This window comes from Gorilla gorilla, chromosome 10 (assembly GCF_029281585.2).
Source record: "Gorilla gorilla gorilla isolate KB3781 chromosome 10, NHGRI_mGorGor1-v2.1_pri, whole genome shotgun sequence".
Classification (NCBI taxonomy): domain Eukaryota; kingdom Metazoa; phylum Chordata; class Mammalia; order Primates; family Hominidae; genus Gorilla; species Gorilla gorilla.
The window spans coordinates 120,975,996-120,990,964 of record NC_073234.2 but is presented as its reverse complement, the minus strand read 5'-3'; the positions used below and the strand labels follow the sequence as shown (position 1 = coordinate 120,990,964).

At 43.8% G+C, this 14,969-nt stretch overlaps 1 long non-coding RNA gene across 1 annotated transcript in view; it reads right to left on the bottom strand.

Moving 5' to 3' along the window:
* Window positions 1–2,917: 2,917 nt before the first annotated feature.
* LOC101137671 (uncharacterized) overlaps window positions 2,918–14,969 on the bottom strand; it is a 106,194-nt gene continuing 94,142 nt past the window's right edge. Inside the window, exons 4-5 of the long non-coding RNA XR_008670332.2 lie at window positions 7,531–7,748; window positions 2,918–3,536 (exon numbers count right to left, since the gene is read on the bottom strand). This is a non-coding gene — a long non-coding RNA (uncharacterized lncRNA). The remainder of the gene's footprint in view (window positions 3,537–7,530; window positions 7,749–14,969) is intronic.

Below are 14,969 nucleotides of genomic sequence, written 5' to 3'. Positions count from 1 at the left end.
AAATTCCTTCCCCTGAAAGATCTCAGCATCTAATAAATATTTAATTAATCCATGTGATATCCCTAACACACTCTTGCCTCCAGGCACCCATCTTTAAAATGAAGATCATTACAGCACCCATTTCAGAGTGTTGCCACGTGGGCTTATTGAGTTAATGAATGTTAAATTCTTAGGATATTACCTAGAACATATTAAGTGTTCAATATTAGCCTTTATTATCATTATCCTTATAGGTGTTTTCATGCAAATTTTATACCCACAAAAGAGGTTTATTACTGCTCTTAATAGATGTAGAAATTGTTAGCAGGCAGAATCTTGTTCTTATTAATCTGAAGCAGCCCCATGTAGTCAGATCACAGATACCTCCCCATCATCTTCTCCTCAGTCCCCTCTGACAGTCTGGCTCAGGACAGTCCTTAAGTTCAATACAGTAATAATAAAAAAAATCACCAGTAACTAATGCTTTCTGAGAGGCAGGTACAGGCACATGTGGAATATATTATTACAATAAATCGCAAGCTATGAGGTAGGCAACTGCTGTTTTCTGCACACACAGATATGGAAACAAAGCCTTCTATAGTCCTTGTAACACAACTGATGAGTGATAGAGCCAGGATTTGAACCTAGTTGTATGTTAAGCATGGTCTTACTTCAAGACCCACAACACAACCCCTGTACTCTGCTGCAAACATCAGAAAGTGAGTGGGCTGGCAATAAACATCTAAGGTATCCTTGCAAATGGCAGGTATTATTCCAATGCTGAGCAACAAATTTCACACCCACATGAATAGGCAAAAACCTTCCCAGGCCTTTGGTTTGTTGGCAGCAGATAAGGCAGTCACACAATTGCATTGGCATCTGCTGCCAGGAGTGCAAACCAGAAACCAAAGGCAAAGAATGGTCAAAGCTATTCAACAGATGGAGTGGCCTGAGGTAAGAAGCACAGGCTTTGGGGTTTTAATCCTGGTTTGATGAACACACCTTTACCTAAAGCCTTAGTATTGGGCCTGGCCCTGGCCCTGTAAACCCACAGTGAGTGGTAGCTGTGCATATTTTATATAAGGTTATATGATGGGGAGCTTTGAAATCAGAGACCAGGGTTCAAACCCCAGCTCCAGTCATTACTAGCTGTGGTTCCTTGAAGCAAGTTCTTACAAAAGGGGACTCAATTCCTTTTCTGGACAATGTGGCCCATGACAGTGCCAACTTTGTAGAATCATTGTGAAGATCAGTTGACATAAGGAATGTCACATGTGTAGCAGGTACAGTACCACCAAGTAAGCCAACGATAAGTATCATTTGTTTTTGTGTTTATGACCCCACCCCAGTCCCAGGGTCTGGTAGGTCTCTACCAAATGTTACTTCCTTTCCCTTCTGTTTTTCCTGATATAAACCTGACTGCAGACATATCCAACAAGTCCTCCTAACCTTAAATCAACCCTTCACATATTTTTAATGAATTGCTTCCTCAAGCTCAAATTTATGGAAAGAGAAAGTAGATTTCTTCTAAGAGTAAGTAGATTTAAAATATGTCATTGCATGTAACATAAGTGCTTGGATCATCTTTTCTCCATTGACTTCCATATTCATTCAGACATGCTCTACTTTCATTGCTGATTGATCTGTATCCAGCCAGCAAATCTTTTTTGAGCACCTACTATGTGCCCAGTACTGTTGTCAGTGCCAAGATACAGAATCAAATAAGGCAGACAGCAGGCCACTCCCGTGAAAGTGATGTTCTAATGGGAAGAGACAGACAAAAAGCATGTGAAGAAGGAGATCATGTAACTTCTCACTTTGCTCTAAAGCAAATAAAGCAGGATTGTGTGAAAGCACTGTGGGTAAAAGGGGAATCAGCTTCAGATTGTGTGGTCATGGAGACACTGAATAATGGGAGAGACAAGGCAGGCAAAGGTGGGAAAGAATATTCCAGGTAATCAGAATGGCCAGTGCAAAGAGTGCAGAGTGGAGAAGAACCTGGCCTTTCCAGAAACATACAGACATCCAGGTGGCCAGAGCAGAGAAGGAGATTCGGCTGGACGGGCTGAAAAGTGAGGGGCAGAAGCCTGGTCAAAGAAATTCACATGAGCTACGAGAAGGAGCATGAATCTCTTCCAGGAGTAATGAGAAGCCACTTGAAGGTTTAAAGCAGGGAAGGAATGTGATCTGATTTTACTTTTAGAGCAATCACTTTGGTTGTATGTGGAGAATCAGCTGGAAGAGGCTGAACAGAAGCAGAGAGACCAGTTAGAAGGCCACTAACTGGTCTCACTGCAGGCAAGAGGAGATGGTGACATGGACAATGGCAACAAATAGAAGCAGGCAGATTCTGGATATATGTTCCAAGTTGAGCTGACTTGCCTAGTTGAATGAGATTAAAGAGAGAAAGATAATCTTTCACTGGCAGCAGGCCTTAATGTTTCTACCAATCAGCCATTTGATCAAGACTTTGATCTGGCCCATGATAGCATCTGCTAACTCTGATCTTGACCTGAGTTAAGGGCCTTAGTAAAACCAGTTTTAAGTGCTCAGTGGTCACTTTAGCAGGAGTGGCATAAAGGGTAACTATTTATATCTGGAGATATTTATGGACACCAGTGCACCTAAATGCCACTCGACAGGTGCCAGTCAAGACTCCTGGTTGCTTCTTCATCCTGAGAAGCCTGTCCCGCTGAGGGCAGCTCTTTCTGCCACTGATAACAACAGAAAGAACAAAAAGTTGGAGCCCAGAGGGTCCTGAGTTTTCACCTGAGGGCTCCTCACCTGGCAGCTACAGGATCGTCGTCCAGGTGCTTAATTTCACTGAGCCCCAGGTTCTGATCTATAAAGCAGGGACCTCCAGAGGTAATGAACGGATCCCACCCAGCACATCATTATTGCTGTGTAAACTCTCACAACATCTCACATCTTTGCTCTTAGTAACCAGTGGTTTGGTTCGCTTTCCTGCATTTTCTCAGAGCTGCCACTCCCTGAGGCAGGTTTTGCTCAGTACGATAAGTGTCCTAGCCACCACATCCCTCCCACTTGACTTGCTGTGTTAGTCTGGGTCCTCCAAGAAGCAGTCATTAAGGCAGGATTAAATGTGTAAGGATTTTATTAGGGAAAATCCCTGTGAGAGAAAATCGGAAGAGAACCTTGTAAGGCTGGGAGTTGTCAGATCACATTGCAGCTCTGGCCTTGAGTGAATGGGAGAAGGAAGAAGGGTGAGTAGAAATGTTCTAGAGTTCCAAGCTACCTAAGAAGATTCTGGCAAGGTCATCTGAGTTCTCAAGGCAAAGTCGACCATCAGAGGAGTCTCGTGTCTTATGACTACTCTGCATTCTCTCTACCAGCCCTTCCTCTCTTCATGTCCTTCCTGCCCAACACAGACCCTGTATTAGTCCATTCTCACACTGCTATAAGGACAAACCAGAGATTGGGTAATTTATAAAGGAAAGAGATTGAATTGACTTACAGTTCCACATGGCTGGGGAGGCCTTAGGAAACTTACAATCATGGCAGAAGTGGAAGCAAACATGTCCTTCTTCACATGGCAGCTGGGAAAAGAAGAATGAATATCCAGTGAATGGGGAAGCCCCTTGTAAAAACATCAGCTCTCATGAGAACCAACTCACTATCACGAGAACAGGATGGGGGAAACCACCCCCATGATTCAATTATCTCCACCTGGTCCCTCCAACAACACGTGGGGATTCTGGGAACTACAATTCAAGATGAGATTTGGGTGGGGACATAGCCAAACCATATCAGACCCCATGGTCCATCACTGGACTCAGGCACTGGCTGGGAGCTGTTTTTGTGAGGCGCAACTTTGGCACAAAAACTGACGAATTTCAGAGCCCAGCAGCAGAGCCCTCAGTCAATGACACGTTATGCAATCAGGAATCTGTGAGGAGCATTCTCATTGACGTCATGCTTGCTGCATCCAAAACCGAGGACTTTACTGGTTCAAAAAAAATTGAAGAAATCATCCAGTAGATAACAGTGTTAGGGAGCTGTAAAATGCCAGACATCGCACCATGTTCCCATCCTCTAAGACCCTTCTCTTGAGGGCCCAACTCCCTCTCTACAGTGGTTTCTCTCCTACATTTTCAGAGTTTACAAGGAGCTTTTGTTCTTCTCTCACAGCTTGGTCCATAAAGTGGGAACTGCCTCAAACACTGTGGGTCACTCAGACAGCCATTCTCTTCACCTCCTCTCTTGTGCCTCCTCAGGGCAGGAGTGGTGACCTAATGCCATGGCGATCCGGGCAGAGCCTTTCATCCACTGAGCTGCATTAACCAGGGGTGGATCTCCGCATGAAGAGGCAGGCCTGGAGGCCACCACTCCCCTGCAATGGATGAGGCGTGGGGCAGGGCAGTTTCCTCCAGGATGCTGCTGATGGGGCAAGACTGGCTTTGCAGATTTAACTCACCTCATAAGGGATGAGTCTAGGCACTAGATTTGGAGGAGCAGAAGTAGAAAGTCCAATTTGAGCTTCTGTTTTAAGCCATATTCTCCAATCCAACTCTGGGTAATAAATATGGAATCTGAACCCTTATTTATCACTCATTTCTATTTCTCAGATTGATTAGAATCAATTGGAAGAAAGAAGTATGATTAACTGGCACCTGTGGCACCTCAAATCTCAATGATGTCACACCTGAGATACTTGGATTATTGACCAAGGATAGTTTCTGTTGACACCACTGTTTGTGTGGTGGGATGCATCAACACTTCTTGAGCCTCTTCTCTAGTCTCAACTCCAAGTGGCTTTCCAAGTGGGCCTTTTTCATCTGTGGTCATGATTACGCTCTGTCAGCCTTTTGCACCACTTGCAGTCACTTGCTTGCCCTTCCCCTGCAAGCTTACAGCCTTAGAAATGCTGGGAAGAAAAAGGTTCCAGCAGATCCCGCTTTCTTCTTCTCAGCCACATACAGGCTCCTCCCACAGTACAGTTAGGCATTCACACACAAGAACTGTAGTTATTAGTTTGTAAAGTTTCCACCCTATCAGGGAGATCATCCTACAGCCCTCTGGTTCATGGAAGATTTGGCACATGGTGCTGAGTCCTTCCTCCCCTAAGTGTTGCCACCATCCTAGGTGACTATTACATGCACGAGGATAAACCACTACACCTTTTGACCTTGGTCTTTACCTCCATGCATTCCTGTCCCAATCATGCATTCCTGTGGCCACTTCTGGACCTGACTTCAGGAAGCACATCTCCACCTCTGAAGTCTTAAAATCAGACATCTTACTTTTTCCCCAAAGCCTCACATTTCAGAAGGTATTCATAAGTGGGGCAGAGACCCCTTGAATGATAACTTCCTGGGGTGTTCCTTAAATATGCCTATCCTAGACCCCACCTCAGACTTACTGAGTTAGACTCACTAAAGAGGTACTCAGAAATATGCCTTTTTAGCAAGCCCCTAGATGATGCTTATGCCTGGTTGAGTTTGAGAACTACCATCTGTCAGTTCAGCCAGGTGGGGTGTTACCCTCACCACGCCTGTCCCTCAAATGCACAGAACCCTCATGTCCTTGACTCCTCTACTTTCTCTCTACCAGCTCCTCCTCGCTTCACTTTCTTCCTGTCCAACAAAGACACCATGGTCCATCACTTTATCCCTCTTAGCAATTTCAATTTCCTGGCCTAACTGGGCTAGCTTTATCCAGCAAAACCCCAGGCCTTGGACAATCCAACTACTCACCTTTTCCATCAGGGCTCATTGACTCACTTATCCTTTCAGTAAAATTTTGCTCAATGCCCAAAGTATTCCAGTCATTATATAAAGTAATAGAGCAGTTTTGTTTTGTTCTTTAACTCATGATCATTTACCATTGAGGAGTTCATGGTTGAGTTGGGGAGAACCACAAAATGATCATTTTGATATATTGTGCTAAGTTCAGGAATAGAAGTAAGTCCAGGGCACTGGGTTGGAGAGGTGCAGCAAGATCAGGAAAGCCCTCTTGGAGATATCTCAGAAGAGTCTTAAAGAAATGATGGAAAGGAGGTAGACAGACAAAGAGGAGGGGGTGCATTCCAGTAACAGGTCAGTGTGGGCAAAGGCAGGATGTAAGAACAGCAGAGCAGGCATGAGACATGAAAAGCAAGTCAGTACTGCTGAAGCATGAAGTTCATGGCATGGAGAGGGGAGAATATTTTCCAAACAAAAACTCAGGATATATGACCCCAATGAGGCGGAATGTTCCAAATTAGGAATGTCTCAGAAAATACCAGAGATGATGTCACCAATATACTGGGTAGTTAGGGCTCAATCTGCCGCCTCCTCTATATAATCCTGCCACTACAGACCCTCAGCTCCCTACTAGAATACACCAAACAATAAAACCCACTGTGCAAGATTCTGGGAGACCCTTTTTATGTCAATCCCAGTGTTGTTATAACAGTGAAAGATAAAAATATCAACAGGGGATTGGTTAAGTTTACTGGGGTATGTTCAATTACATCATGTGTCATCATATTAGACTTCATTTGCTAACAATAACATGAGAAAATCCTCACTTAAAATTATTTTAAATAAAGCAAGTATTTTCATATGTTAGGAGTGACCTCTACTTAAAAAAATAAATCTATGTATATCAGATAATATAATATCATCATAGAACATATAAATGGAAATAATTGTTAGGTTCCCATTTTTTTCTAGTTCCACTCTATTCTCCATGCCACAGTCAGACTGATATTTCTAAAACACAATCTTAACCTGCCCAAAACCCCTCAAAATCCAAACTCCTTTATCATGGAGCCTGAAGCTTAATATCATCTGGCCCCTTTCCCACCCTCACCTTTGCTTGCCATCTGTCTCACTTCCAGGCCTTCACACATGCTGTTCCTTCTCCTGAAATGCCCTTCCTCATTCCCCTCACCCACTTGCCTGCTTGACCAGCTCTGCTCACCATTCAAGATGCAACTGGCCAGGTGCGGTGGCTCACACCTGTAATCCCAGCACTTTGGGAGGCTGAGGCGGGTGGATCACTTGAGGTCAGAAGTTCGAGACCAGCCTAGCAAACGTGCTGAAACCCTGTCTCTAATAAAAAATACAAAAATTAGCCAGGTGTGGTAGCTTATGCCTGTAATCTCAGCTACTCAGGAGGCTAAGGCAGGAGAATTGCCTGAACCCGGGCGGCAGAGGTTGCAGTGAGCAGAGATTGTGCCACTGCACTCCAGCCTGGGTGACAGAGCAAGACTTTGTCTAAAAAAAAAAGATGCCCCTTAGATGTAACTGAGTACAGGAAGCCTCCTCTGACCATCACCTCTTTCGAGTTATACCCAGAGCCCCTTCTATGTTCTCCCATGGCACCCTGTGCTTTCCCATAGCACTTTCCACACTGTATTGGTACTGTCAGCTGACTCCTTCCTATGTTCCACTAGAATTTAACCTCCATGATTGCAGAAGCCATATTCATCTTGTACACACACACACACACACACACAGACACAAAATCTGTATTAGTTATCTATTGCTGCATAACAAATTATCCCAAAACTTAGTGGCTTAAACCAGCAAACATGTATTATCTCACCCAGTTTCTGAGAATCAGAAAACTAGGAACATCTTCATGGTGTGATTCTTGCTCAGGGTCTCTCAGGAAGTTGCAGTCAAGATGTTGGCCAAAGCTGCAGTCATCTGAAGGCTTGACTGGGGCTGGAGGATCCACTTCCAAGATGGCTCGCTCACATGGCTGTTGGCTGGAAGTCTCTGTTTTTCACCACATGCATGTGTTCCTGACATGGCAGCTAGCTTCTCCAAAGGGAGAGCGAACCAAGAAAAAAAGCAAGGACATAACAGAGATTCAGTATCTATTTTAGTCCCATTTCATACACAAGGAAACACAGAGAAGAGAGGAACACAGGTAATGTGCTCAGGATCACACAGCTAGTTAGCATCAGAGGCAAGGTTTGAACCAGGCAGCCTGTCTCTAGAGCTATTGCTCTTAACCATCCTGTGATACTGCCTCTCTAAGCAAATCAGTATATATTTGCTAGATAAAAGAAACTTCCATTTGTTAGGAGCCATGTGTTAATATATGTTCCCATAAATGAGCTTGTTTTTAGTTCATTCATACTATACGCCAAGCACTATGCTAGACACTTGAGATATCATTTCAGTTATACACACATCTATAATCCACATTGCAATGAAGGAAACTTACAATGTTCCAGAGCATCCATGGCTTGGAAAGGGAATGGCAGCTGATGTCAACCCTTGGCCTTGGAAAGCTGGCCTCAAGATCCAGCTCCTTGGGAAGGGCCAGGTCTCTCTGGGGAGGCTACCTGAGCTAAGCTCCCTCAGGCCAGCAGGCCCAGCATCACTGTGTCTAAGGCAGCCAGCTTGCCCCAAGCACCTCCTGCTGGGAGATTAGGATGGGGTCTGGGTGTGCAGGGTGAGGCTGACAGCCATGATTTGGGCCAGATGATTTCACTGGAGAACCATTCTACAGCTGCCTTGCCCAGGCTGTGAGAACGCTTGGAGGGAGACAGCCCAGCAGTGATATCACCACTGAGGTACCAGGCACAATGGCACCCTTGTAAGATGTAGCTTGTGATTTCATGGGTTCAAAATACTGAGCCATGATACCTGCCCCAGCCCAACCCCACCTAGACATAGCACAGTGTAGCTTGCAATGCCCATGAGCTGGGATTAATCCTCTTCCCCAAACCTAGACTTGGGAATCCAGAAGAAGAAACCAGCAATATTTGCCATGGGCAAATTTTTCAACTCTCTTCTCATGCTTAAAATCATAAGAGAAGAACTTAAAGGTCCTTCCACTGAATTGCTATTTGTTCTAGTTTAAGTATAGGTGTTGTTCACATTCCAATGCACCACACGTACTAAAGGACCACACTTTATTCTTTTATCAAACATTTTCCCCACCTTATTTAGAGAGGATTTAAGATTTAGATACACACAAAGCAGGAAGATCACATGAATTATGTTGGAGAGAAAGAAGAGAAATCAATACTGGAACATTAAGTGGAGTGATATGATTTGGCTGTGTCCTCACCCAAATCTCATCTTGAATTGTAGCTCCCATAATTCCCTTCTATTGTGGGAGGGACCTGGTGGGAGATAATTGAATCAGGGGGATAGGTTTTTCCCATGCTTATCTTGTGATAGTGAATAAGTCTCACAAGATCTGATGGTTTTAAAAAGGGGAGTTTCCCTGCACAAGCTCTCTTCTCTTGTCTGCTTGCCATGTGATACATGCCTTTCACCTTCCACCATGATTGTAAGGCCTCCCCAGCCATGTGGAGCTGTAAGTCCATTAAGCCTCTTTCTTTTGTCAATTGCCCAGTCTTGGGTATGCCTTTATCAGCAGTGTGAAAACTGACTAATACATGGAGCCAAGAACAAGGCAAATACTGGAAATATATACCATGGAGTCCTTCACACTTAGTATGGATGGCTCTACTTTGGCAGCCCTGAGCTCCCCAGCAGACAAAGTGAAGACAGAAACCCAATCAAATTCAAAAATCAGTGTTCAGCATCTTTTTTGTTTGTTTTTTTAAACTTGTATATATTGAAATATATTTTTCTTCAATAAATTTATTTTTTAAATATTATAATGTTCATGAGATTAAAACCAGCCAGCTGCTCAAGAAAAACACAGCTACCAGAAAAAAAAATTCCAAGATTTAGCATAAAGAGTATGTAAAGTGAGATCATAAGTAACATCCTTATAAAAATCTCTTGGTGCAGGCTAAGAGATTGAATTGGATTATGTTATATGGCAAAGATGATTGAATATCACTGCCTTGATTATGCTACTTTGTGTGGGACTCTGTCTTAGCAGACTGAAGAGAGAGACTCTTCTGATAGCCTTGAAAAAGCAAGCTGTTATTATGTGAACTCCCAATAGGGAGGGCCATATGGCAGGGAACTGTGGGTGGCCTCTAGGAACTGAAGACCTCAATTCTACAGTCTCAAGGAGCTTAATTCTGCCAACAACCATATGAACTTGGATAGGACTTCTTCCCAACTCAAGCCTCCAGATAAGAATGCAGCCCAGCCACCCACTTGATAGCAACTTTATGAGACTCTGACCAGGGTACCCAGCTAAGTCATGTCTACTCCCTGGTCAACTGAAACCAATAAATGGATGTTGTTTCAAGCTGCTGGCCCTTTACAGAAAAAGTTTGCTAACTTCTGCACTAAAGCACAATTCATAAAATGATTCTATGAGGAGTATATTGGCTTTTGAAAGCACACACAGAGAGAAGTAATAAGAATGTTTGGAGGCCCTACTCTGGGCCAGCACCGAAAGAGCCACTAACATTGACATAAGAGAGTATATGACAGAGCTAAGCAGGGCCCATGAAGGCAACTGAACCAGCTAGATTTCTTCGGTAGCAAACAACAGAAGTTGATTCTGACTAGTTTACCCAGGAAAGAAATATATCTGAAGCTTATCAGATAATTTGTGGAATCAAAGAAAAGACCAGTGACTTATTCTCAGGAAAGGACAGAGACAAGGAGAGTTCTGGGGGTGTAAATAGCAGAAGTGACTAAGAGCTGCAGCAGGACTCTGTCACTGGAATGACTGCACCTTAATTCTGGGTTATATTTTTTGCATCAGTGGGTTCAAAATTCAAAGTCCCAAGAAAGAGAGGATCTGACGTTCTGAGGCTGAGGAGAAGCAGGCACTTGTATTTAACCAATCATGACTGCACAAAAGAGGGAAGAGATTCTTTCCCTAAAGGAAATCAGGATATTAGAGCTGCAAAATGGGGGGAAGGTGCAGAGCAGCCATCAGTGGTCACCACTGCAGCCTGGCCTCCATCCCTGCATCCTCACATGCCTGCATCCCCGCATTACCCTGTTCCCTGGAACTCATCCAGTCCAGCAGCCTTCCAGATGTCTCTCTGCAAGTTTTTGCCATGTTTGTTTTTACACAGTGATGTCCACCTGTCTGAAACATAAGCTTCAGGAGGACAGAAATGATGTTCACCTTCTTCACAGGCTTAACGCCTGCCCAGTAGATAGAAAGTGCTCAAGAAATCTATGTCACATCAAATGAAAAGGCTTCTCCACAGCAAAGAAAACAATCAACAAAATGAATGAGTGACCTACGGGTTGGGAGAAAATATTTGCAAACCACATATCTGACAAGAGGTTAACATCCCAAGTATATAGAGCACTCACACAACTTAATAGAAAAAAACACATAACTCTATTGAAAAATGAGCAAAGGACTTGAGTAGCCATTTTTACAAAGAAGACTTACAAATGGCCAACAGGTATATGAAAAATAAATGCTTAAAATCACTATCATCAGGGAAATGGAAATCAAAACCACAAGGAGCTATCACTTTACATCAATTAGGATGGCCATTATCAAAAAGACAAAAGATAACAAGTGTTGGAGAGGTGTGAAAAAAAGGGAACCCTTGTATACTATTGATAGGAATGTAAATTGGTACAACCACTGTGGAAAACAGTATGGAGATACCTCAGAAAATTAAACCTAGAGCTAGTGTATGATCCAGCAATCCAATCCCACTTCTGGGTATATATCCAAAGGAAATGAAACCAGTATCTCGAACTGATACCTGCACTTCCATGTTCATTGCAGTATTATTCACAACAGCGGAGATAAGGAAACAACCTAAGTGTCTGCCCACAGATGAATGGATAAAGAAATTGTGAGAAATATATATATATTTATATATATATATATATACACATATACATATACATATACATGTGATGGAATATTATTCAGCTTTAAAAAAGAAAATTCTGCCACTTGTGACAACATAGATGAACCCAGAGGACATTTTGCCAAGTGAAATGAGCCAGACACATAAAGAAAATCCTGCAGCATCTTACTTATATGTGGAATCTAAAAAAATCAAACTCATGGAAGCAGAGAGTAGAATGGTGGGGAATATAGAAGGAGATGTTGGCCAAAAGGTACAAAGTCACAGCTATGTAAGATGAATAAATCTAGAGCTCCAAAGCACAGCATGAGGACTTTAAGTAATAACTCTGTATGAGTTCATTTCACACTGCTATAAAGAAATTCCCGAGATTGGGTAATTTATAAAGGAAAGAGATTTAACTGGCTCACAGTTCCACATGGCTGGGGAGGCCTCTGGAAACACAATCACGGCCAAAGGGGAAGCAGGCACGTATTACATGGCGACAGAAGAGAGAAAGAGTGTGAGCAGGAGGAACTGTCAAACACTTATAAAACCATTAGATCTTGTGAGAACTCACTATCACACGAACAACATGAGGGAAACTGCCCCCATGATCCAATCACCTCCCACCAGGTTCCGCCAAGACGCATGAAGATTATGAGGAATACAATTCAAAATAAGATTTGGGTGGGGACACAGAGCCAAACCATATCAAATACTATACTGTATACTAGAAATGTGCTAAAAGAATAGACTTCAGGTGCTGTCACTACAAAAAAGAAACAAAATTTAACTATGTGAAGAGAAGGATATGTTAATTTACTTGACGATAATAATCATTGCACTAAGTATACATATATCAAAACATCATGTTGTATACCTTAAATGTACACGATTTTTATTTTAAAAAGTCATTAAAAGTAAACCGTGTTAAGTGGATGAATGGAGAAATGAGTGTTCAGACAAACTAATTTCTGAACCATTCCACCAAATCCCATGTGGACAAACCTACAGTATTTTTCCTTCTACAAAAATAAAGTAGTGCCTTGCTTCTCTCTCTTCTTTATGTTCCTCTTGGCTTTCCCACCCTTTCCACCAGCTGTAGAGGAGTCCAGCAGACAGGTTATTTTCACAACCAACACCTGATAAGTGGCATTAGGAAAATAAATATCCATCGTACCAATTTTGCTGTGTTGCTCTCCTCCCGTGAAATGATTTGTGAAATGCTATAAACATATGGTAATGGTTCTTGCTGCCTCAAACAAGCGATGGTTTAAAGCTGGGGATGGAAGGGTGAAAGAAGAGAAGAGGAGCTATTTCAAAGGGGCTCTTTGGGACACTGGGCGCTTCTTGAGTCTCCAGAAAGTCAGAGCCTTGCACAGCCATTAGTGAATGCAGACAGCCTTGCTCAGTGAGAAACCAAGGTTTATTATGCTCACATGTCTGCAGGTTGGCTGGGCAGCCCTGCTGCTCTTAGCTAGGCATAGTTATGTGTCTGTGGCCACTGCGAGTAGAAAAAGCAGCTCTGTTATTCCAAGCTGGACTCTCTCGTCTGTTTTGGAATCAGCTAACTGTCAACTGATCTTACATGGTTTCAAGTTGAACAAATGAGCTCTTCTCCACAGGCTCTCACATTCTCTGGCTCACTAGTCCAAGCCTATTTACCCAACAGAAGCAAAGTTCTAGGAAAGAGAAGATATGCACCCAATCTCCTGAGGCCTAGGTTCACAATTGGTACTGTCCTACTTCCTCACCTTCTACTGGCCAAATCAAGTCACAGTTGAGCCCAGATTCAAGGACAGGCAAACAGGCTCCACCTCTCGATGGAAGGAGCTGCAAAGTCTTTGTGTAAAAGGCATATTAATTACAACTGTGGAAGCAATCAATCAGTCACAACCACCTTGGAGCCCATCGGAGAGCCTCCTACAGGGCCTTGCTCTGGGCAGGTGCTCACCACCACCAGACCATCAGCTCATGAGGGCAGAGACCTTACCTGGCTGGTTTACCTCTGGCTTTCTATCATCTTGCACATAGTAGGGGCTCAATAATTAAACATATTCATCAATTAAAGCAAACAGCTATGGGAAAGAAAGCATGTTCTTATCTCCTCTGGTGCATAATTCCACAAAAACACAACCTGCCGAGTCATTCTCCTCAGACCAAATCTCCATGAGTACTATGTGCAGAAAGGGGTTGTTAGCAGATGCTTCTCCCTGATGATGGTTTGAAAAATTCCTCAAACTTAATACCATCAAGGACTCCAGGATTTAAAAGAATCTCTCCACCCTCCAAGAGAAGAAATAGTCTCTAGCCACGGTGCCCTCCGTTTTGTTGCCAGAGTGGTAACGTTTGGAGAGAGCAGAGCAGAGCAGATGGAGCACTTCACCTTTCTTTCCATGACATAGAGCGTCTAAGAATGTGCGGTTGCTCCAGCTGGGGGTGATGGCACGTGAGCATGCAGCTGGGATGTCAGCCCCCAGCACATGCTGCTCTGCTCAGCTCCAGCACGGGCTTGTTGATGAAGCAGCACTGGGGGCTCCAGTGCACAAAGGGAAGAGGCTCCTTCATTGCACTGGAGCCCCCTGGTTGGCCTTGCCCCAACCAGGCTTGGCTGGCCTTGCCCCAAGCTTCCCTACCCAGCTGAGAATATGGGTCAGCTGGGATGTCTTGAGATGACCCAGTGTCTTGCCATGGTCTCTGAATACACAGGCACACACACACATGCATGCACACTGACACACATGTATACATGTGCACACACACTCATACACACAACTTATACACACATGCACACATACACACACATACACATATGCACACATGCACTCTCACACCCATGCATACACACACAGACACAACCTGAAACCAGCAAGTCTTTAGTGCCACCCAGACCACCCCCTTTTGCTCACTCTTCCTTCATCCCAGCCCATATTCCTTATGAGAGTTCTGACACTTTTAAGACTATTGAGGACATAGTCCAAAGAACCAAAGGACTCCATGTGGGATGCTGAGTTGCTGCCTCTTGGTTTCTGGTTTTGCTCCTCCTTTCAACCCCCAGTCCACATCCAGCTGCAGTTTCCCCCCTGGGGTTGATGCTTCCCCCAGTTTCCCCACAAGACCCAGGTCTCAATCCCCTGACACTTCATCCAAAACCTTGTCCCTGGGGCTAAGTTGGATTCAGCATGAGCCACTCCATCTTCAATTCACACAGCCCTAATTCCTCCCATCTAGAGGAAACAAAGACCTATCCTCAGCCATCCATTCCAGACTGACTAATGTGGCCTCCTTAGGGGGTATTTGCACTGTAAAAGATCCCCTC